Source organism: Rhipicephalus sanguineus, chromosome 1 (assembly GCF_013339695.2).
Source record: "Rhipicephalus sanguineus isolate Rsan-2018 chromosome 1, BIME_Rsan_1.4, whole genome shotgun sequence".
Classification (NCBI taxonomy): Eukaryota; Metazoa; Arthropoda; class Arachnida; order Ixodida; family Ixodidae; genus Rhipicephalus; species Rhipicephalus sanguineus.
Window position 1 is genome coordinate 250314860 of NC_051176.1, and position 23890 is coordinate 250338749.

Here is a 23890-nt window from a genome sequence, read left to right on the forward strand (position 1 = left end):
AAGCTCTCCATATACCAATGCACTATAAACAATCAACCATGTTTAACTTTCGTGTTATACCGATTCCTATGACGGAGGGATCAGCCATCTTTTTACACGTACTTACCTAAAAAGTAGGCAAAATACATGCGTATTTCGCATTGCAACAGACTCGTAATACACAACTAAACGAATGAAGATTGACTGTTGACCTAAAGAGACGAAGGTGAACCTTCACTGATTGCCGAACAGGTAGCCTCACGCACAGGTGCCTCGTTGAAAAGTGTGTTGTGCCAAGAAGCTCAGTCGAACATGGTGGTGACCCATGGTGTGCAGGGCAATTGCATCCAGGAGTACGATGCAACCTATTTGTTTGTTTCTTCCTTTCTTTCTTTCTTTCTTTCTTTCTTTCTTTCTTTCTTTCTTTCTTTCTTTCTTTCTTTCTTTCTTTCTTTCTTTTTTGATGATGCCCCATCAACCGAATAACTGCAATTAAATCATTGTTCAAAAGATTGGAGATTTATAATTGACCTCCACAAAGCACTACTGCATTAAAAAAAATCAACTCTAGTGCTTGTCAAATGGGTACCGCAGTGCTACAGTTGACCTGCCGAGGGTGAACCTCCTCTCGGCCCCTCCTGAAAAATTTGAGCCACCCCCCCTGACTTTAAGCCCTGGCTTAGGAACACTCGATCATGCCCAGTAACGTGTTTCGATGCATGCTTCCGGTAACGCAGTGAGGCCGTCGTTGTTTACAAACTACAGGAGCACGAAAACCATACACGGACACCAGAAAAATAGAAACAACAAAAAAATGACAATCCTTTACTCGTTTTACTCGACAAGCTTTTCTTACCTATCATGAAAGAGACATTGAATATATATATATATATATATATATATATATATATATATATATATATCTATATATATATATATATATATATATATATATGTATATATATATATATATATATATATATATATATATATATATATATATATATATGTATATATATATATATATATATATATTTATATGAAGGCCAGACTCTGGCTGAAACGTCGAAATAAACAACGTTGTGACTTCTCACGGGGGATCTACTTGACTACTTGCAACGCTACGGCCACTCCACCACCATGCCTGCATATATATATATATATATATAGTGAACAACTTCGTACTACAATATAGGAAACAAAAATATTTATTTTACCCTAACAGTTTCGGCTGGCGGTCCAGCCTTCTTCGGAGGATGTAATTGAAATGAAACGGCCATGGCCGAACCCGCTGCACAAGGGCCGCCCACCCGGTTTGGGGGCCAAACGATACTTTCAAAAAAATAGAAAAAGAAATAGAGAACTAACGAAGGAAGCAACAGTGAGAGAGAGAGAGAGTGGCTCGTGAAAGAAGAAATGAAAAGGGGCGCTATTTTCTGCCTCCCGTCGTGGGGGCGCGGCTCAGCGCCCTTAGGGATGGGGAAGTAAAGATGATAGAAGAAAGGAGGGAAGTGTTTTGGGACCTTTGTTGTTTCTAATTTATATTAATGACTTGGCAGACTTGATTAATAATGACGTTTCCATTCGACTGTTCGCGGATGACTGCGTTGTTTTTAGAGAAATTCGTGCTCCAAACGATCATGTACTTCTACAAGAAAACCTACAGGCTATTGGGGATTGGTGCATTCGATGGGACATGGAGTTAAACACAGAAAAAAGTATTACAAGAAAGAAAATGCCTAGCGCGTTCACTTACTCTATTAACCAGCGTGATATACAGCGTGATATCTGGGTGTCACTATCAATAACAAACTCACCTGGTACACATATACCGGCTACTTGTACCTCTGCGCTGCAGAAGCTGTGGTTTCTCAACAGGAAACTGAAAACCGCACCTCCTAAAGTTAAGCTCCTAGCATATAATACCTTCGTCAGAACTAAATTAGAATATGCTTCAATTGTATGGGACCCCCACAACAAAAGTGATGTTCAAGAGCTAGAACGTGTCCAAAGAAAAGCAGTGCGCTTCATATTTAATAAGTATGACTCGCCTTCCTTACTAACGAAACAACATAACATCCCATCGTTAGAATCGCGCAGAAAGGTCAGTAGGATGACTTTTCTTCAAAAGTGTCTTACCGGAAATACAAAAGTAACTATGCCTGATTGTGTACGTCCCCACTCGACTAGGAAAACTAGACACACCCACAGCAGGGCACTTGCCCCAATTTTCGCGAAAACAATCTTTCAAATACAGCTTTTTCCCTAGAACTGTGTCCGAATGGAATGCCTTACCCTCCAGTGTTGTTGATGCCAATGACTTTGTACGCGAACTGGAAAATTTGTATTGTGCGTCGTCATTGTAATCGATGTTTCTCTCATGCGTTTCCTTTTTCTCGTTGTTCTTATTTTTGCTTTTTCGCTGTGATTGCGATGTTCTTTATGATTTTGTAATCACTGTACAGCCTCTCCTGCATGGACCACACGGTGGTCTGCAGTATTGCTAAATAAATAAATAAATAAATAAGATAAAAAGGAGTGAGTAGCGTGGCTTGTCAACGAAGGGGGGAGCACGAAGCCAAAGCGCTGAAGCGACAAACGCGAGGAAAGCTTGCAGGCGGGCGAGGCGGCGGGTTATGCTACGTTAGATAAAAAGCGGCGTGAGCAAGGGACGAAGGAAAAGGGGAAAAGACAATTGTCGATTCTACACATCCCACACACGGCGTCCAAGTTCTGATGGGTCGGCGGTTAGCTCGCGGCGCGGACCGTGTACAAACGAGAAGCGGTACAGTGCTCGTCAAATGAAACCCGAACAGCGGCAAGCCTTCGCATGGTATAATGCGCGCCGTCCAGTTATCACTAAAGTCCCTAGGGACTTTAGTTATCACCACTGACAGGCGCGCGCATCCGGTTTGACCGCACTGCGCACATGCGCGCCTGTCCATGGTGATACTGGACGGCAGGCACCGGGCGGCCGTCGTAAGGCACCAGCTGTGTCTCTCCCGAAAAGCGCCCCAAGCGCCGACAGGGACAGCACTGCCGTGTGAAGCAGACGACGCGGAGAGAGCTCTGCTACTTTCGAACAATTCGAAGCTACTTTCGATCAATTCGTTTGGAGCCCAGAGCACGGCCGGCCGTGCCCAGAGGTGTTATAGTAGGGCTTAGGCTGGTTACGCTGTAGTTGCGGGGGGATCAACAAACGCGGCGTTGGAGGCGGGGAGAGGGCCACCACAAGAGATCACAAAAAAAAAAAAAAAAAAAAAAAAAAAAGAAGAGAGGAGGGGTCGAGCATTTCATCTTTTTTTTTTTTTTTTAAGCTGACCCAAGTAGTTGGAGGTACTGTTTCTATTTGTGTGTTTCCTGCAGCGCATGTTCACGCCACTCATTCGTTTGAAAGACCTTTGTCGGCACCACGCGTGCCGCCTTACTGCACTTATATATGCTTGTTTTTCTGAAGGATCGGCTGTGTCTACCCGCAAATCGGAACTGTCTGAAAGACGGCCCCCGCCACTGCATCTGGACGGGAAGGACGCGCTTTTTTTTCACAGCCTCCGGCGGTCGTGCACATAGAACATGCAGCGTATGTGCAGAGAAACCTCTGGGGCAGCGTTCGAGAACAAAGAAAAAAAAACAAACAAACAAACAAAAAAAAACAGCTGGACCCAACGAAGCTAGGAGTGACCGCAGAGTCAAGTGCGAAAGCAGTAAAAGCAAGAAAACGCAACAAAACCATACTCGGGCTTTGGTAAAACGAGGGGGAGGGGGTCAGGGATACTTCTAAAACAACAATAAAGAACGCTGGTGCGTGGCTGCTTGTTTCGCTGTCGAAGTCCTGAAACGGGCTGGCAGATGTTCATACACGTTTGTTGCATCTGTGTATTGTTCGACCACGAGTGACAATTTCTGAATTGTTAATCCATATTGTGATATGGCAAGCATTTGCGCATACAAAGGCAGGGTTTTGTGTAAATGAAATCAGTTTGTCAGCGCGTGACGCTGTCGAGTGTTTCTTCGTGTCCTACTTTAGTCGCACTGCTGAAGAACTGGTGCAATTCTACGGTGCAATAAAAATATGTCTACGCACGTGATGTATGTTATTGTTATGTACTCATAATAGCTATGTATAAATATTTTTTTTTCATTGGACATACGAGTCCAACTGCAATTTTGATAACCTTGTGTGATCTACGTCTGCAAATAAAAAAATTCTGAAGATTACGGTGCTGATACATTTATTACGAAGCCGAGTGATTCCGTCCATCATTGATTCGCGAAAAAAAGAACATTAAGTAGGTTAGTTACACAGACCAGCTCATATATACGGGGGAAAAATAATAAAAAAAAATGAGGCGTTGTTTATATTCGGCACAGTGGCGTTCGAAAGGCGGGAGTGAAGTCGCTATGATCGCTACAGTGGCGAAAGGGCATTGAAAATCGTATCAATCAGCAGGACAAAAAAAAAAAAGAAAGCTTTAACGCCTCCAACTACACACCCTGTTACTGCAGCGGCTGCGCGGAGGAGCATTCATCTATGCAATAGCCGCTTAAAACATCGCCCATCCTCCGTTAATCAGTCACAACGACAGTAATTTATTTCACAACGCAGAGAAAAGTTGCATTAAAAGAACTTCCGTGAGTTGCGCACCGTAACTTTGACTTTTCTTGCGCACAAAACAGCAACGCGCGCTAGCCGCGCCCTGCAACCCGCCGGAAAGTTTCAGGTAGTGTCACTGGAAAGTGCTCTAGTTTCAGGTGACGCTGCGAGCCGAAGCTTTCGACTGTCGGACATGTGTTAAGACAAAGTACGGGCCCCGTACGGGGCCCGTCGTCGGGCTTCAGGGAGACTCCCGCGCAGTCGTTTGCGGTCGTGGGCGCGTTTAATGGTCGCCAAGTTATCTAGAAAGAATGACACGTATCCCTTTCATGTGCACACCGATGAGCGCCGTCGGAACATCAAACGAGTCAGCTTCTTTGCGTGGTGCTGTGCTTGTAGGCGTTTTTTTGTTTTCGTTCGGAGGCGGACCAGAGGGGCGCGATGCCTCCTCCTTTTCGGGACTGCAAATGAGACAGGCCCGACGGGCGACACACTGTAAAATAAACATGTTTGCATATTAACTATCGGACTCGCTGTTCCCCACTGTTGTCTGGAGGGTTATCGGCGGGATGGCGAGTCCTGACAGCGCAAGTGCACCCATGGCGCTGTCACTTATATTGAGCGGTTTTAAAGCCTTGACCAGCTGGCTTATGCGTTTTCGTGCGTCTGCTCTAGAGAAGGGTCGCCGCTTGCACGAAGCAGCTAGTGCACGACATCACGGAATATAAAGGCGACAACGAGTGCAAATTGCAGTGAAATAAGTGCGCCCCGCAGAGGAACCTTAACGCAATAAGCAACTATGTGGAGCTAGATGCAAGTAGCACCACTTCTATTTTTTTAATACTTTGTTATTCTGTCTACACGTTAACATTGTTTCCCAACATTTAAAAAGGAGATCCTACGTCTCCGATTCGATTTTCGGCTTTCTTTACGCGATACTTCGCCGATTGGATATGTTGTTCCTCCGTTGTGCTTGGTTGGTTGGTTGATCCTTGTAAACTGGCGCAACCCACCGCGGGGGATCGGCCATGAAACGGGCGGTGCCTTGTTATATAAATAAAATTGTTTATATTCTAAAATTGTTTAGAAATACATAAATTTTCAAACAACGCACTAGCTTAATTAAGAAAAGGAAAAGAATAAAAAAAGATAAAAAATTAAGGGAAAAAGAACCGAATTTATGTAACTTTAACATTCAATTCGCTTTGCCTCACGTAGGAAATCACATACGGCATTGCAAACGTTCCTGCGGCTAAAAGTATACAGTAGCGCCAAAGGAAAGAACCACCGGAAGTGCTAAATGTAGGCCCATCCTTCGGAGGGGTTCGTCTCGAAGTATATTTTTTTATTGGTAAACAATCTGCATGTTAAGAAGAAATGATGCAGAGATTCACTCTCATTGCAATGGAGGCATAAAGGTAACTGCACAAGACCAGACCTGTGTAGATTAAATTCAGTGGAGGGACTCGGCATCGTGTTCTCGTAATTGATATTTTTGCCCATCTACTGGAGCACCATAGATTTTTCCAAGAATAATTAAGATGAGGAAACTCAGACGCTGACAAAGCAGACTTTAGCGAAATTATCCGACGTGGCAAACTTTTCAAATCGCGCCGCAGAGACAAACGCCAACGTCGGCAATAAATAAATTATGGGACTATCGTGTGACGCTGCTGTTGGTGCATCCGCATATTCATTGAGGGTTAACCCTGTGCGACCCGGTGGCCATACCAAGCGAATACGGCGTAAATGTCTTGGGATGAGAGAATAGAATACTTCTAAAGTATTTGAAAAATTGACGCATTTAATGAAGAACGGACAGACAGAGAGTCTGTCAGAATGACGGCTTCCGATATTGATAAGGGTGGTTTGCGTAAAGCTAAAACAATTGCAAGTAATTCCGCGTGATAAATAGGCGTAAAGTCCGGTAAACGAATTGAAAAAGACCAATCCGTTGTACTTCTTGCACAGTCCTGTTCCCGTTTTGTACCCCCCCCCCCCCCCCCCTCTTTTGGATGCCTCGCCGATCCTAACATTTTAACAGCTATCTGTGTATTTCATGTAGCTTGACGCAACGAGGGCCGTCGTTGGCGGCCGGTGCGCGAGCAAGGCCGGCGTCGACGGCGATTGCAGACGAGAACCGATGCAACAGCACGTGCTCCCCAGCTTTATCCATGTTTGCATAGCTGTTTGGGCAGCCTACAGCGCAACCTGTCTGCTCGGGCTTGGTTCCCCGAAGCATTTCGGCAGCGCAGGACACAAGCGACTGGAGCACAATGAAGCGCAGCCAACATCCAGCCCCGCGTCGCGTCCCCGCAGCAAGCGCCTGCCGGCACCCACACGCACGGCCGGACTAGAGGGAACTAGAGGGGCCGTGCCGCCACTGTAGTCCGGCCGTGCCACACGCCATTAGTTCCGCGCTTCCACCGAAAGAGGCGCCACCAGTCCAAACTCACCCCGCGCCCGGTGCCCGAAGGCTTGCCGCAGTTCGGGTTTCATTTGACGAGCACTGTACATACGACCCGCTCCAACTTTGGGAAAACTCTGGCCACGATACAAGGCTAAAGGTGCCCCCCCCCCCTGTTTTTCGGAAAAAGAAGAAAAAAAAAAGAAAGGAAAGAGCACGAGCCGGTTGATGCATGTGGTACCGATCGGGTCTATTTTCTCGCGCTCGATCGTTTCCTTAGCGTTCCATGCGTCTGAACCAACGTGTGTATAAACAAATACATTAATTAATTAATTCCCTTTCTGGGCGCTACAATTGGTCACGGAGGCACGTCAGTCGCCCAGGGCTCTCGTTGATTCCGTGGGAGAGTGATTTGAATTTGTTTATGAAATATGACTCCCGCTGTTCGCGCTCCCGTGTGTTCTGGAAGCCGGATTGTAGAAGTATAACGCTTATGTCCTCAAAAGAGTGACCAGGCAGATTAATGTGTTTGGAGAACGGCAAATTAGGGAGGCCTTTCACGTGTGCCCTGTGGTTGTTAAAACGTAAACGGAACGCGGTTTCTGCCCGTCCAATATATTCCTGCTTGCACACTTCACAGCGAATTTTGTATACCACATATTGCACGAGTCGCAATTAAGGTCCTTTTTCATTTTATACTCAAAGTCCGAATAGGAGGCTTCGGCCGTATTTGTGGTCACCATGTGTTTGCACACCCTGCAGCGAGGTTTCCCGCATGGTCTACAGCCCTGATGGTGGTTGGATTTGTGTGTTTTCGCCCTGACCAGCGTCTCTCAGGTTTTTATTTCTTCGGTAAACCACCTTGGGCGGTGTTTGAAATACGGTAGACAGTCGACTAGTCTGTTTAAGTATGTTGAAGTGGCGGCATAATATAGAGTTTAGCCGAGGGGCTGCGGCGGAGTACGTGAGAATTGAAGATACGTGAGGATCGCTTAGCGTCTCTTTGTTTTCGTTTTTTTTTTTTTGTGTGTGTTTCATTTGCAGCCCTTCGCGACTCCTCGCCCTCAGGCTTGTGCTTGGCTCGCACGAGCATTTACAACAACGAAAGCAGGGGCGTAGCCAGAAATTTTTTTCGGGGGGGGGTTCAACCATACTTTATGTATGTTCGTGCGTGCGTTTGTATGTGTGCATGTATATATACGCAAGCAAAACTGAAAAATTTCGGGGGGGGTTTGAACCCCCCCAACCCCCCCCCCCCTTGGCTACGCCCCTGAACGAAAGCAAAGCACGAGGCGCGCGGATGTCGTTTACCGAACTACTTGCATAGCTTCCACAGCGTTGCACCTGATGCTTCCGCAGCTTCTACCGCGTTGCACCTGGAGCAGTTATATATACAGGGTGTCCCAGCTATCTTTAGCCAAGGGTTAAAAAATACAATATTAGAGGCAGGCGAGTAAAATCAGTTGCAAATTGCTGACAGCCACCTTGCGCACTACAGACATTTTTTTGTTTTGTAATTAACTAATTTGTTAATTAGGACGATTTAACTAAATTGATAAATATTGACTTTAGGCAAGAAATGCTGCTTGCGAAGTTCGAGAGCGTCTTCAGAAACCCCAATCGCATCATTTGCGATAAAGAAAGTCTCACGTATACCATTTTTTCCAAGCTGCAGAGAAAGCCCGCGAAATACAAAAAGAACCACGTGACTAGCGCGCTCGCGCGCCGCGAGAATGCTGCCCTCAGCCGAGGTTTGAGCGAACGAAATCACCTGCGGCCGCGACTCGGCGTCTCCGTTGCAGCGGTAGGCCGATAAGTTAAAGGTGGTTTCTTGGCCCGCGCTCGCTACAACTTGCACCGTCACGCGCGCAGCTGGCTGGCAACGGGCCAAGAACCACCGCCCACTTATAGGCCTACCGCTGAAACGGAGCCGGCGAGTCGCGGCCGCAGCTGATTTCGTTCGCTCAAACCTCGGCTGAGGGCAGCATTCTCACGGCGCGCGAGCGCGCTAGTCACGTGGTTCTTTTTGTATTTCGCGGGCTTTCTCTGCAGCTTGGAAAAAATGGTATACGTGAGACTTTCTTTATCGCAAATGATGCGATTGGGGTTTCTGAAGACGCTCTCGAACTTCGCAAGCAGCATTTCTTGCCTAAAGTCAATATTTATCAATTTAGTTAAATCGTCCTAATTAACAAATTAGTTAATTACAAAACAAAAAATTGTTTGTAGTGCGCAAGGTGGCTGTCAGCAATTTGCAACTGATTTTACTCGCCTGCCTCTAATATTGTATTTTTTAACCCTTGGCTAAAGATAGCTGGGACACCCGGTATAGGTGATTTTGTTCAGAAATAAGAAGCGGGGTTTGGTGTGCACGATAACTGTCTCTCGAAGAGGACACCTCAATCGGTACACACACGGGGAAAGGGGATGAAAAGGAGACAGAGAGGAGGAAAGAGAGCAGTTAGCACGGCTCAACGTCTGTGTACATAGTGGTTGTTGAGGGAAAAGGCACATCTTTCTGTCTCCCAGTTGGGACACGGCACAGCGCCAACGTGTGTAGGGGGGAAGCCCCCTCCCCCCCCCCCCCCCGCTTCCTCCTCCGTCTTCTCTTTATCTCCTCTTGTCTACTTCCCCACCGTCTGTAGAGGGATGGGGAAGTGGACGAGAGGAGATAAAGAGAAGACGGAGGAGGAAGGGGGGGGGGGCTCCTTACAGCCGACTGTCCAGTCCAAGAAAACGATGAACTGCCCCGAAGACCTCGGTGTGGCTGCGCGGAGAAAGAGATTCTTTATTTGGGAAAATTAGGTGAATAGTGGGGGTGAGGGACGCAGTAACTGTCTCTCAGGCGAGGACACCACAACCGCGACACCTGGGGGAAAGGGGAGAAAAGTATAGGAGAAGTTAGAGTTATAGTGGAGGAGGAGGCCTGGGGGAGTTAAACACATCACTGGGGGAGAGGGGGGAAAAAGAAAAAAAAAGGGGGGGGGGGACACACGCGATAAACACATGACTGGGAAAAAAAAAAAAAACACGGAAGTTCCGTTTGTTGGGGGCTTGGTCGGCGTGGTTCAGAGAAGACGGTCGGCCAGTTGCGCGGCTTCGATGTAGTTGAGGACCGCGCGCAGGGCAGGGCGCACGCGATGGGCTGATCCTACCGGGTGCAGAATGTCATCTACCGTGGCAGACGGAAGTCCCAGCTGCTTGAAGGCACGAGCGAGCGCTTCGCGGTGGGTGGAGAGGGCGGAGCAGGAAAGGAAGAGATGCGCCACGGTTTCCCTCTCTCCGCAGTCACTGCAGAGGGGCGAGGGCGCACCGCGGAGGCGGTGCCGGCGCTCAGCAGGCCAGACGGAACCTGTCCGCAGTGCGAGGAGGAGGGACCGCTCTTTCCTGGTCAGCACGTTTTCCGATAGAATGCGTGGTGGAAAGCCGGCGGCCGTGCGCTTGTCGGGGTGGTTTCGCACGAGCTCTCGCCAAAGGTTTCGGCGCGCTGAGTCCACGGAGTCCGCGCACGTTGTCAGTGGAACAGCTGGGTCGTGTGCTGTCTTTGCCAGGTCATCGGCAGCCTCGTTCCCTGCGATGCCAACGTGCGACGGTATCCACTGGAGAGCCACGTCGCATCCGTGTTCGCGCAGACTGTGGAGTGACCACGCCACACGTTGTGCGAGTGGGGGGGGCGCGTTCCTCTTTGGCGAGCTGGCGGAGGGCTGACCTCGAGTCAGTGTAGATTGTCGCGCGTGTGACTTGCGGCGTTTCGCGGATGAGGTCGGCAGCAAGGTGTATTCCTACCAGCTCAGCCGTGGTGGAGGAGGCGCGGTAGGCGAGCCGGCATTGGCGCTTCAATGCCAGCTGTGGTGCCGCGCAGGCAGCGGCCGCAGAGTGGTCCCGAAGCACGGAGGCATCAGTGAAAAACTGTGTCCTTCCATCAAGGTCCTGGTCCATTCTGGCTGCGGCTTCCTGCGCGATAGCACAGGCCGGTGTGTTGCGCTTCGAGCGCACGCCTGAGAGCTCGAAGCCGATGGGGAGCGGCACTCTTTGGTGAGGGGGGGGCCACGGGGGAATCTCGGGTGCGGAGTCCACGACGATAGAGTCGAACGTGTCGATTAGTGTTCCGACACGCGAGTTGGGCAGTGCCCGCAACTGGGACAGGATGGCGGCCCCATCCGGTGCACGTTGGAGGCGCTCGAGGTGGTAGAGCGCGCGCAGTTCGCCTGTGAGTGACGCCGGCCAGGTGCCTGTCTCCGCGAGCGTGGCAGCCACTCTCGAACCGCGCGGGAGTCCGTGACACATGCGGAGAACTCGGCGATGGTCAGCGTCGATGGCACTCCACTGTATGGGGCGAAGGCTGCACAGAGGAAGCGCGTAATGCACTTTGGACATTGCCATGGCCTCGTAGATGTTCATCGCGAAGGAGGCCGGGCATCCGGCTCCTCGCGCGAGAATCCGTCGGACCGCACCCTCGACACGGCGTGCTTCACGTCTCACACGGCTTACCTCCAAGTTCCACTTTAGTCTATAGTCTATGGTGATACCAAGATAGCGGACGTGGGTTTTCCAGGGCAGCGGAACACCGTGGAGTGTGATGGGGCGGGTTGTACGCCGTTCACTGGCACGCGGGTGGACGAGGAGTGCCTCTGTTTTGGCGGCCGAGATGCGCAGTCCTATGCTGTCCAGGAACCCGGCGACGGCCTCTAGGGCGTTCTGGAGGCACTTACGCACCCTGGCGAGGCATCGGGTGGGGGCCGCGCACATACAGGGCGATGTCGTCCGCGTAGGTGACCGCGTGCACAGTGAAAGCGTCTTGTTTGGGAAGGCACTCGGTGAGCGGTGCTAGAACCAAGTTAAAAAGAAACGGGCTCAGCACGCTTCCTTGTGGCACTCCGGTGGTGACAGGGCGGCGCGTACTGTTCGCCTTCCCCACACGGACAGTCAGTGAGCGGTCCGCGAGGAAAGCTTCAATGTAGCGCAGGAGTTTGCCCTGCACACCAAGCGCACAGACCGCCTGGATGATCGTCGTGTGGGGGAGACAGTCAAAAGCTGACTGCACGTCGAGCAGAAGTAGCAGGGCTGTCTCCCGGTCGTGTAGCGCTTGTTCCAGGGTGCCAACAACCGCGGCAATCGCGTCAGCCGTGGCGCGAAGGGCGCGAAAGCCGCACTGTTGTGGAGGGAAGGTGCCGCTCGCAGTGGCTATCCATTGGAGGCGATGAAGCGCCATTGCCTCCATGGTTTTCCCCGGCACCGATGTCAGGGATATCGGCCGGTATGAGGCGAGGCTGCGCGGTGGCTTCCCGCGCTTCAAAACCGGCACGACCAATGCTGTACGCCAGGTATCCGGGAGGGAGCCGCTGTTGAAGACCTCGTTGAAGGCGACGAGCAAGAGTTGGCGCTGGTCGTCGTTGAGGTTCCGCAGCATGCTGTGTGTTATGCCGTCCGGCCCCGGCGCGCTGCGGTGACGTCTGCGGTTGAGCACACGAGCGAGTTCGTGCTCAGTGAACTCGGCGTCGCACAGGCAAGCGAGTTGCTGCGAGACGGCCGCGTCTGTCGGCGCAGAGGGCGATAAGGTCGGACGGTGGCCTCCGAGAGTGCCGGCACTCACGCTTGGAGGCGCAGGGAGGGCTGGGGTAAAAGCGTCTGCTAAGAGCTCTGAAAGTTCCAGCTCCGTGATGCCGCGAGCCACCGCAATCGCGAGCACAGGGTGGCGAGGGGCCCTTGGGTTGAGAAGTCCTCTCATGATGGGCCAGGCGCGATTACGGCGACGTGGATCGCTGAGAGACGAGCAGACGCCGGACCAGCTGTTGCGCCTGAGTCGCCGTGCCTGTCGTCTGCAGACCGCATCTATGCGATTGTGCACCGTCCAATGTTCGACACGGTCCGTGCGGGTCGCAATGCGCTGTGCACGTCGGCGAGCGGCGCGCAAATTCAGCAGCTTCACGTCAGGGCACGGGGAGCCGGCAGGCACAACACAGCGCGTTGTGGCTGAACGCGCGCACTCCGCTATGTGAGTGAAAAAGTCACTGGCGAGCGTTGGTTTCGCGCAAAGTTCACGAAAAACACGCCACCTCACGACACTGTACACGCGCTTCGCCCCGCGACTCGGGTGGCTGGGCGAGAGGGCGATGGGGTAATGGTCCGATCCGGCAGTGTCTGGGGCTCGCGTCCAGATGTACGAGCAGGACTGAGACACCAGTGCCAGATCGATCGTGGAGGGGCGTGTGTTGCGGCGCAGAAACGTTGGCTCACCAGTGTTCAGAATGGAGAGACCTGTGGTGGCGATCGCGTCCGACAGGCACCGGCCGCGAAGGTCAGTCAGTCCGCAACCCCAGCTGTTGTGATGAGCGTTGAAGGGCTGCGCGGAGGGAATGGTCGCAACATTGTGGAAGAGGGGAGTGAGAGGCCATGGTTTCCTCGTTGGTTTCCGGCTGCGCGGAGGGAATGGTCGCAACATTGTGGAAGAGGGGAGTGAGAGGCCATGGTTTCCTCGTTGCGCTGCAGATGACGAGACGAGGACGATAGGACGACACAGGGACACGGGACAGGTGGTGCGCACCACCTGTCCTGTGTCGTCCTATCGTCCTCGTCTCGTCATCTGCAGCGCAACAAGGAAACCATGAACGACCACCAACTAGCCCAATTCATCGCTCTGCTAAGTGAGAGGCCGCCTTCTCGAGAACGCATGGACTCGATTCCCATGCAGTGGTGCCGGGCGCCCACCGGACTTTCTGCCGGGATTCTCTACCGGGATTCTCTACGTGCCCCGGCTCCCTACCCCGGCCTTGTCGCGCTCGGTGTTGCGGGACTCGTTTCTCGAAAATGTGGCCCTTCCGCTCTCTCCTTTCCCTCCCCCCAACAACCGCTGAGCTAGGACGGCCAGCTGAGCCGTGCTCCTTTAAGGGTTTCAGGAATAAGCGTCCCTCGATCCTATCCTCAAACCACTGTTCCTACTGCACACCGCCGAACTCAAGGTCGGGTACCTCCCTCCCCGTTTGAAAATCCGGTGGGAGCCCGGAGGCACTGGTAATCGAACCCTGTACCCTGCGGTTAATTAGATTCATTAAAAGAATTCGCTCCCTCTCTCGAAGGCAAAAAAAAGAAAAAAAGAAGGCGGACCGTGAACTATAACGAAATGAAATTAGTTTTCAACGAAAAGAGGAAACGAGCAAAGTAGTATCCGCATACAGCAGACATTTAGGCGATGCCATGACTGAATGCGTGCAAGAAACGCGAGAAAAAACACCCGAGGTCCCGCAATGTGCAGAGGAATCAACAAACAAGTCCGCGGTCAGCATTCCTGCGTAAAGCTAACCCGTTCTCTTCTATGGACGAATTAGCTGAGCGCAAGTTTACGCCTTAAGTGGTAGGAAAAGATGCTTCCGATGACACTATACATAGCGCGCTCAGAGTACGTTTTTATTGTTTGTTTTTCTCGCAGTTACGTAACGTAAGCGCACGCTATATCGTGTCAACAACCTCGACGGCGTGTAACAGGAACGGCGATGATTGTTTCACAAAGCAGCGGGACCGCTTCCTTTCTATCGCCGCTGCTTCTCTCTCTATCTGTCTATACAGAGAAAGCGAGAAGACCAAAAAGAAGTCGGCGGGCAGAAATATACGGCGATGCTTATAACATATACACTTCAACGGCCGGGCTTGGAAGAGAAAGCCATTACGATGGATGGGTCGGATGCGAAAATACACGTGACATCATTCCCACCCCCGCCCCTGCAGCCATTATCAGACACCCAGGTTACGCGGACACGAGCAACACGTGGACGTGTAGGAGCGAGTGAAGGTCGGTGGTGGCTTATGTGGCTTTTCTGTGTGCGCGCATATAAGTGGAGGGGGGGGGGGGGGCAGTTGGCAGTTCGCTAAGCTTTCTCTTTCGCCATTCACAGCCGGATTAATTACAGCACGGATACTGTGACTGGGCCATTCATATCGAGGTCCGGGCGCTGTCTGCAGTTCCTGTAAGACTGCTGGAGTAATATGCTATACGACAACAGCTCTAAGGTTTCGATGGTTACCTGCATCCTGACATGAGCGATGCCACTGACCAGAACAGAGCAGCAGTATACTGCTGCCCCTGACAATTTTATTCTTTTAGGGCGCAAATTAATTGTTCTGCGAGGAGGAAATTAAGTTTTACCGCATTCGTTGCCCCGTCTTTGGGTGTCAGACAACTCCAGAACAGAACGAAAATTTTGCAAGAACAAAGATTGGACGAGCTTTATCGAGTGCTTAGACTCATGCTCGAACGCCGAAAACTTGGGTTATAAGTACGGAAACAAAAGCCGACTATTTCACGCGCAGTTTACTTGCGAGAAGCACCGAATCACTTCAAAGGCTTCGTTGATACGAATGATTTCTCTGTCCAAAAAAGAAAAAAAAAACTACTACACACTGATGTAGCAGCAAGGCAGCCACTCAAACGTCTAATGCATTCTATTAGCGCCTTTAATACTTTTGTTTGTAAAATACTAGCATATAAAACACGTTATAAGCGCTATTGTTTTTCGAAGTATATCGTAGTGCATGACACCGGAAGATCATGTTCACGCAGACTGGTTTCCGCATATCAGCTCGCAATACGGAGAGACACCGCGAAGGTGAGACTACGTGCGCAAGACAGAAAGGAACACAATGAATCGCTGTTGCGTCGCTTCGCGTCTCTTCAGCGAGGTATTTTCTACCAAATGAACAATCGTCGAAACAGTTACGCAAGGCGTTCGCATGCGCCTCTGTGACGTCTGCACTGCCCTTCGGAAACCGCAGTCTGCGCGCACTCCCTGCCCCATAATGGAGCAACGCAGACTGCAACAGTAGCAGAAACAGCATCCGAGCAGCGAACAGAGACGACGCCCTCGAATGCTCGCCGATGAAACGCGGGAAGGAGGAAAACCGCAGACGCGAACCGTCAGCACGGGTGATCGCGCTCTCTCTTCCATGGCGCGACGTCTGTGAAATGAAATAATAATAAATAAATAAAAAAACGCCGGCTAAAGCAACTCTTCTCCTACACGCAGACCGGCCTTTGCACCGCCGCGCCAGTAAACACGGGCGGGGAGCAACGGGCGCGATTTACCGCTACGTTTTTTCCACGCGCCGTGCAATGCGCGCGCGCCGGTAGGATCCACGGGTCCGGCATCACCGCACGACGTCCGCTATCCTTTGGCAGCAACGTTATACGCCCATCGTTGTTGCACCGCCGTCGCAACCGATGCGGCACCTCCGGAACGAACAGTACGCGCGGTATCGTATTCTTGCAGGCCTGCGCGCGCACTCATCGGGAAGTCTCGGTAGCTGTGTGCGGGTGCAGGCTTGCTGTGTGCGTGCGCATTCAAGAATGCGTCCGTCTCTGGTTCGGAAGCCAACGGGCACGGCGAACCACGACATGAGCTATCACGCACGCCGTGAACAGAGAGCACGCCAGCATCGATGAACGTACAAAAACTTCGGTACCAGAAGCTGTACCGCAGAATAGAAATGAACAACCATAAGGTATAAGGCTATAGGATGGGATGCGATACATAGCGACGGGCATTCGTCGTGGAATAGTTTCCTACTATTCACACAATCCGCGCATTCAAGAGCAGGCCCGCTTCGATAAGTATCCGGCATGGATAAGTCAAGTACAGTCTTCAGAATCTGAACCCTTTTTAAAGGAAAGAAGGGGAGGGAGGGGAAGGGTGTCGGTGCTTATCTTGTCTAAAAAGAAAAAAAAAACAATAATCGTCATCTGATATGCGTGAGTCAGGCGCGACAATGCGTCCCGGGATATCAATATCTAAGGGTACAACGAAATTTTTGTAGTGCATAGATAATCGCCTCGACTGACGCCGACGCACGATTCGCTTCGCGATGGCTTCGTTACACGCGCCGTCACGGTCGCCATTGCAGGAGAGAGGCGAAAAATAGTGGAATGCGTGCGTCCGCTGTGTCACTTCTGCTTCACGCGTAAAGGACACACCTGACAAGGGGAGTTTCTATACAAATTAGCTTTCGCGCAACCTGTCAACCACTCGTACTTAATAATAATATGTGGGGTTTGACGTCCCAAAAGCACGATTTGATTATGAGAGACGCCGTAGTGGAGGGCTCCGGAAAGTTCGACCACCTGGGGTTCTTTAATGTGCACCCAAATCTGAGTACACTGGCCTCAAACATTTTCGCCTCCATCGAAAATGCAGCCGCCGCGGCCGGGATTCGATCCCGCGACCTTCGGGTCAGCAGTCGAGCGCCATGACCACTAGACCACCGTGGCGGGGCAACCACTCGTACTTCCACTTATAGAAAGAAAAAAAAATAGACAGAAAGGTGCAGGCGGGCTTCCGGCGCTCGCGATGGCCGCAGTAATGATAACATTTTACACTCGTGGGCCTATACGTCGACAGACCGCGAAAGAACCAAGTTCTTTTTACTTAAATGGACCATTTGATACAATCGTCCCTAGGCTGCGCATGTGTAATTAGGGATAAGTGCCCGTTCCACTCACACGGGAACCCGAGCGTCGCGACTGGGTATTGAACCCGTGACATTGTGCCCGACAGCGCAGCGCAATGGGCCCTGGGCCAACGCCGTTAACGTGCTATTTAATATACAAGCAGACAAACTCTTCGCACTGAAACCTGGATATTTACGAAAAACGTTTTCTGTTCTTTAAGAGAAATTCACAGCATTTGGTTATTTTTCCTTCACTGACCACACTCCTGCCAATGAAAATCCGGTTCAACCTTCGGTAGCTAACAACATACTGCTCCGCGGAATTTACGCCGTAGCGTCTTATCACATTTAGAAATCCGGATCGCGGTGATAGATTAGAGCTGCCGGAACTTTTCCACATCTAGATCAGACTCATTCCGAGGTTTACTTTTGTTGCTTTCATTTGCTCCACGATTCACCGATCGGGAGGCCAATGTAGAGCTTCAAGTTGTTCTACTCCTCCCAGGAAGCTTATCATGGTGCCATGGTTATTCCGCTGCGCCCAGTGGAGATAGATAAACGGTGCCACATATCGGACAGAACCGAAACCTATGCGCATTTCAAAGGATCACGCCGGTTATAGTGTAAAACACTTTAATGACGACGGTCGTTAAGAGCCTTGACCTCAATGAACGACTCATTATTAATAAATATAGTCGTCAATATTCTCGGGGTAACGGCACTCGCGCACTACTCCATCGTGGAACACACGCGATATGAAGTCCGCGAAGAACCCTGCATAGCACACCGAGATTATAAGCAGATTATGCTCTGAGCACTCTCAATCTTGCGTTGCTTCAGACTGCTGCCGTGCACGCGACGATGGCAGCTGGAAAATAAAATCTCACAGGGTCATTTATGCATTTGCCTAAGACGACTCGAAGGCGAAAGCCATCGTCGTCTTCTTTCTCTTCTGAGTCGATGTAGTGATCCTCCCCCGCCCCGCTACGACATCTTTGTGCACCTCACAAGGTTTTGCACTGCCTCCGTGATCGGCCCACCTTTGACCGAGCAAAAATGTCATGACGTCACGATGACGTCATCACGCGATGATTTTTTGCATCACTTCTTCTGACGCCGACGGTCGATTTTCGCGTTTGATGAGGCATCTAAGGCTTTACAACTAAGACAGTCGGCAAACTTGCGCGCTGTTGCCGTGCCAAACGTGTCGAGCTGACCGACACTTTCGAGGTGGGGGAGCGAAGCGGTTCGGCCTACCGCTTTCGTCGGTGGAAAACCTCCGCGCTTCCGGGCATGCGAGTTGACCCTAATTGCGGCTCGGCCGGGGAAACGGTTCCCCGCGCTAACGACAGTCGATGCCTTTCTTTTCTTTTCTTTGTTTTTCAAGGCCGCTACAACCGAACGGGCACGTGATCAAAGTCGAGGACCGCTATGCCCGCAAGGTACCGGAAGCAGTTGTAAAATAATACGCTCCTTCTCGGCACGCTGGCTTTTCCCAAATCGGGCCAGGACGTCGAACGGATTTTTTTTTTCCTTCTGGATATGGTTTCTGTAGCGATTCAACTCCGGAAAAGCGCGCGCACGCACGCACACACACAGAGAGAAAGAGAGCCGCTTAAAACCATGTTTACGTTCACGTTCATTACCGAATTACAGGAAATTATTATAAATATGTCGCACAAATGTTGAGTACTCTGGTCAGCGAAGGTCGATTACTCCTAACAGTAAAGTGGAGAAGTGGCGACAGCTCCACAGCCCAAGGTAACTGCCCACGCATAGAGCATTGATAGCACTCTCCTGTCAAACTACCGCGTGAGATATTTCGGTGAGAATTTATAGTTAATATGCACTTTTCTGCTCTTCTGATAGCCGCTGAATATATATATATATATATATATATATATATATATATATATATATATATATATATATATATATATATTAAAGGGAAGGGAGTGATGTTAGCCACGAGACAAACCAGCAATCTTACACGGGCGTAAATTTAATTTTGTTGTGTGTTCTCCTGATATACACTGATGCCACCCGACCATGTTTACACCTCAGCTGCGCACCAATTCGACAGCAGTGCCTGTCATTTTCAGTGCACACAGGCCAGAGGCATGACGGCGCGCAGCTTCGCCTCAATATTTATCACGAAACAGGGTTCGTAGTGGACAGTGGACACGCATTCTTTGTTACGCGTTTTTTTTTTTCTCTCGAAGTTTACCGGCGAATTTCTCTGCGCGCGCGTTGCCGAGGTGCACGCGTGTTCCTTCGCCACAGAATCGCAATGTTTGGCTTCACGTGTGCTTCCGCTGAACTCCGCTCTCGTGGCTCATAGATGAAAAGAGCCGAAGTCGTGCGCGGTTTTCTGTGGGCGTCGGTTTACACGATTTTCGTCTCGTTACATGCTTACATTTGCACATCAGTCCGATCGAAAGCGACCCTTCGTCTAGAAAGGACTTCCTCTTGCGACCGAAGCGTTTTTTGGAGACCGCGCGCTCGCGAGTGTATTTTTGGCGCGCACCGCGACAGGGCTGCAGGCCGCCGCATTGAAAATGAAACCGTGCAAGCCCGCTTGCATTTGCGAATGTCACTGCATGGCGAAGCCACGAGAGCATTAGGAAGAACTTAAAAAAAAAAACCGTAACTAACTTTCTTGGGCGCCGGCCGGTACAGCTACAGAGTTCGACATTTGCCACTTTTTGTACTCGCACTGAGGACTCTGCTGCCATGCAGGAGCGGCCTTCGCCAAAAACCACACGTACTGCTCCCGAGTATTCTTTTGAACGTGCAGCTTATATATGCACGAACTTTCGCGATATGCGTCCACCACATGCGCGCGCACATCAGAGCACAGTGGTCGTGCTAAAGGTGTTGCCCTCTAAGAGGGCTAACACTCTTCCGTGAATAAGCGCTTCGCAACGACACATCTGTGTCGTTGTGAAACACGAAAACAACAACAAAAAAGAGCTAGGCGAGGCAACAAAAGTATAACATGCTATCCCGCAAGCTCGACAGCTTAAAAACATTCATAACCCGAGCAGGGATAACGTGTTCAGCGCGAGCAAATTCGACGGCTGTCGGGACAGGGCTAAAGACAAACAAAAGGACGCGCGCTGACGTCTCGCAGCTGGCGGACGTCTTCCTCTCGGCGGCAAGTCTCGCACCCGGCTCTACAGAATGAGCACGTGCTGTCGACGCCCGTCCGCGAGGTTCAGACACCGCTTCATTCACGCTACCTGCCCTTGGTGACGGGCCGGCGCCTCATACAACGACCATAGCTCTTCCTACATTTCGGCCTGGCCGCGGACACGGCAAGGACGCTGCGAAGAAATGAGCACACCACCGAAACGCTAGGCCATTTTCAACGTACTACGTCAAACGCGCAAGCAAGGGCGCGCACCCCCAGTCGGAGGACTACGACACCGCGAGCAATCACCCCGTTGCCCGCCCGCTGCTTCGACGTCATGATCCTCGTGCCAGCATCTCCTTCCAACACGCGACGATAGAGGCGGTCACCATTAAAGTCCACTTCTTAGCAGAAGTAGTAATAATAATTGTAGTAGTAGTATTTACAGTTTCGTAAGTACTTTAGCAAGTATGTCAGTGCCAAGAAGCGTTAGAGTAGAAGCGTTTACCAATGTGCGAACGCTCTCGCTGCATTCGAAACAGGCGTTTATAGAAATATCAAGCCGCCGCGCGACCGAGTCTTCACCTGAGGCCGCGTGGTGGAGACACAGTCACAGGGAGGCTCTCCTGAAGCCGGCAAGCGATGCCTGCCTGTTGACCCAGTCTACAAGCGCGGGCGCCAGCGAAGTGGAAGGGAGAAAAAAAAAAGCAAACGAAGCAACTTTCTCTTTCCTTTCGGTCATCGACTTTCGTCATGCATACACACGCGCCCACAGGCACACACAAGACGCGCGCCCGATAGATTTATGTTAGAGAGAAAAAAAAAAAAAACTGAGGGGGCGCACAGCAGCAAGTCGAAGAAAAGCGCTGCTGCGAGGGGTTTTACTGGTAGATTCAAGCAATACTTTGTCACGAACGACAGCAGTTAACATCCATGACAAAATCAAAACACTTCAGCATTAAATTAACTCTTCCGAGGCAATTTTCCCTCGGTTGTTTTGTTTGTTTTTTTCCTCAAGAGGGGAAATAGAAGCAGGAGTTAGCATACAACAGGGAGCATTTAATTAGCATTTAACCTAGTAACGAAACAAAAGTCAGCCAAAAACAGACAACACCTTGCCGGAACATTGTTTTAAACTTTGCTAGCCGAAAACTTGAAAGGTGTGGAAAAAATTATCGGATCAGTACATAATGCAGAATTTACAATCTCGCGAAAGAAAAGGAAAACGCAGAAAATCAAGCAGAAAAAGTACTCAACCGAAAAAAGGAAAATGCGGGGAGCACGAACTGCTGCTACTTGATCCGCGCGTTGGTAAGCTGCGACAGATCTGCCTCGCGTCGTGTCTTTGGGTTACTCATCACGCACTATTCTACCTTGGCACGTAAGGGGATGACGCAGATCCGAGCCAGTCGGCAGCAGCAGCTACTTACTCTCACTTTTTCCTGCATTCTGTACTGTGCCGTACCTATAGCGTAACATGATGCTGCCCATGAGAACAAGATAACGACGGCAGCTGCGTGCAGCCAGGCCCGTAAGGTTATCCGTGGAGTAGACGACACTCGGAAAGGATACATCCAGAACAGCCTGCGAGCAAGATGCTGCTGCGCACACAACGCCTCGAGCGAGCAGCACGGCTGCCTCCCAGCGAGATAAAGCGAAAGACAATGGAGTGGCTCTAACAATCAACGCGAATGCTGGCTTCCAGAGATAGACGGACGACTCTCCGCAACGCCGTTCGAGCGATGTCACCCCCCCTTCCCCCGTTTGCAACCCAAACGTTCCTTTAATATTCTTTTTTTTATTATTCTTTCGCGAGCGAAACGGGGCTGCGGGGCGCGTTTTCACTTGCCCGGCATTTCAGGCAGCAACGCCGGACAGCACACATCCGTAAACGGACACACAACGTGTTGCTCAGCCCACTGCAACGCCAAGCACGGCTGCCGCCGTGCGAGATCGGCTACCACTTGTTGATTCGCAGCGGACGGTGCAACGGGGCAGGTTTCCTCGCTTTTGTTTTCCTCCTGGGATCTCACTGGTTCGGGACATAAGCGGACAGGCTTCGTTTCAGTTTACCGCACCATTTCTGCAGTTGCGATGCAAAGGCTGAGGCTGCGTCCTGCGCGGGCCGATTAAAAACGCGACGAATACACAATCGAGAGGATGCAGCCAGCCAGAGCGAGAGCCCTGCGTGACGCCTCTCGGGCCCGCTCCGCAGCGGGGAGAAGCTGCTCTCAGGCATCGCCAAGCTGCGGCCGATCGGTACAAACAACAGGCACACTGAACAGTCAATCCTACACTTCTGTCGCGCTGCCGCATCGTGAAACACACAAGTACGGCGCTGAACCGCAAAATAAAGGGGAGCGATCTCTGTCGCAAACGCCGCCATCACGGAGAACGAGGGAGGATTCCTTTCACAAAAAGTTCGGAACGGCAACTTCGCGACGAAAGGAAACGAAAAGGCTTACCGACTGCTTAGTCGTCGCCGGCTGTGATCGTTGACGCTCGGTGGTCGACGCACGACATCCGATCGCAACGTTTAAGGCACACTGCGGCGAAAAACAAGGGGAATCCTAACAACCACCTACCTTGCGGCGGTGGTAGGGGGGGGGGGGAATCAGGGATGCGGGTGAGACATGATGCGTGCACACAGGAAGTTGACGGAGCGCGCGCGCATGCGCACGGCGCTCAAACAGGTGGCGCCATGGAGGAAGGAGGAAGACAACGCGGAGCAAGTGGAGAAGCAGAAACGATGGAGAAGCGGCCCGCTTGATTCGCGCTCTAAATGCGAAGCTAAGCCAGCTTTGCGAAAGTTAATGATACCCCCGTAAACAAACGTACTGAACCGTGGCGCACGGGTTTTGCGATTCAGTTACTCGAGTATTTCGAATTCTTTTCCCGCTGAGTAGGGGAATAAAGAAGCGCATCATCATTCTGCGACATATGGTGTTCAACCTTAATATTGCTTATTTGCCAGCGTAGGGAGTAATCAGTTGGCCGTAAAACAAAACAAAAACACCGAAAAACTGTCCGGTATCTGTTGACAGTGGAGCTGCGGTTTTTCATATTATATAAGAGAACTCATATCATATTTATATGTCGACCATAAACTGAACAATAATATTTATAGCCGAGAAAATATTTACAGCTGCGATAATACACTTTCCAGCCACATGTTCCCTGAACGCATCTCACCTTCACATTTACGTGATATATATCACGTATCTTGTCATCTAGCTGAAATGGAATACTTATTTTCTTTCTCACTTTCAGTCTCGTGTACATCACCGAATGCGCCAAAAGTAATTAATAATGTGAAAATACTCTCACCGTAGTTAAACCGAGT

The 23890-nt window shown here is 50.7% G+C and overlaps 1 protein-coding gene across 1 annotated transcript in view; it reads right to left on the reverse strand.

Annotated features, from left to right (window-relative positions):
• Window positions 1–23213, reverse strand: part of LOC119377422 (ras-responsive element-binding protein 1) — a 66612-nt gene extending 43399 nt beyond the window's left edge. Inside the window, exon 1 of the mRNA XM_037646899.1 lies at window positions 23013–23213. The gene's annotated coding sequence lies outside the window, so the exon portion shown is untranslated. The remainder of the gene's footprint in view (window positions 1–23012) is intronic.
• Between the last annotated feature and the right edge of the window lie 677 nt (window positions 23214–23890).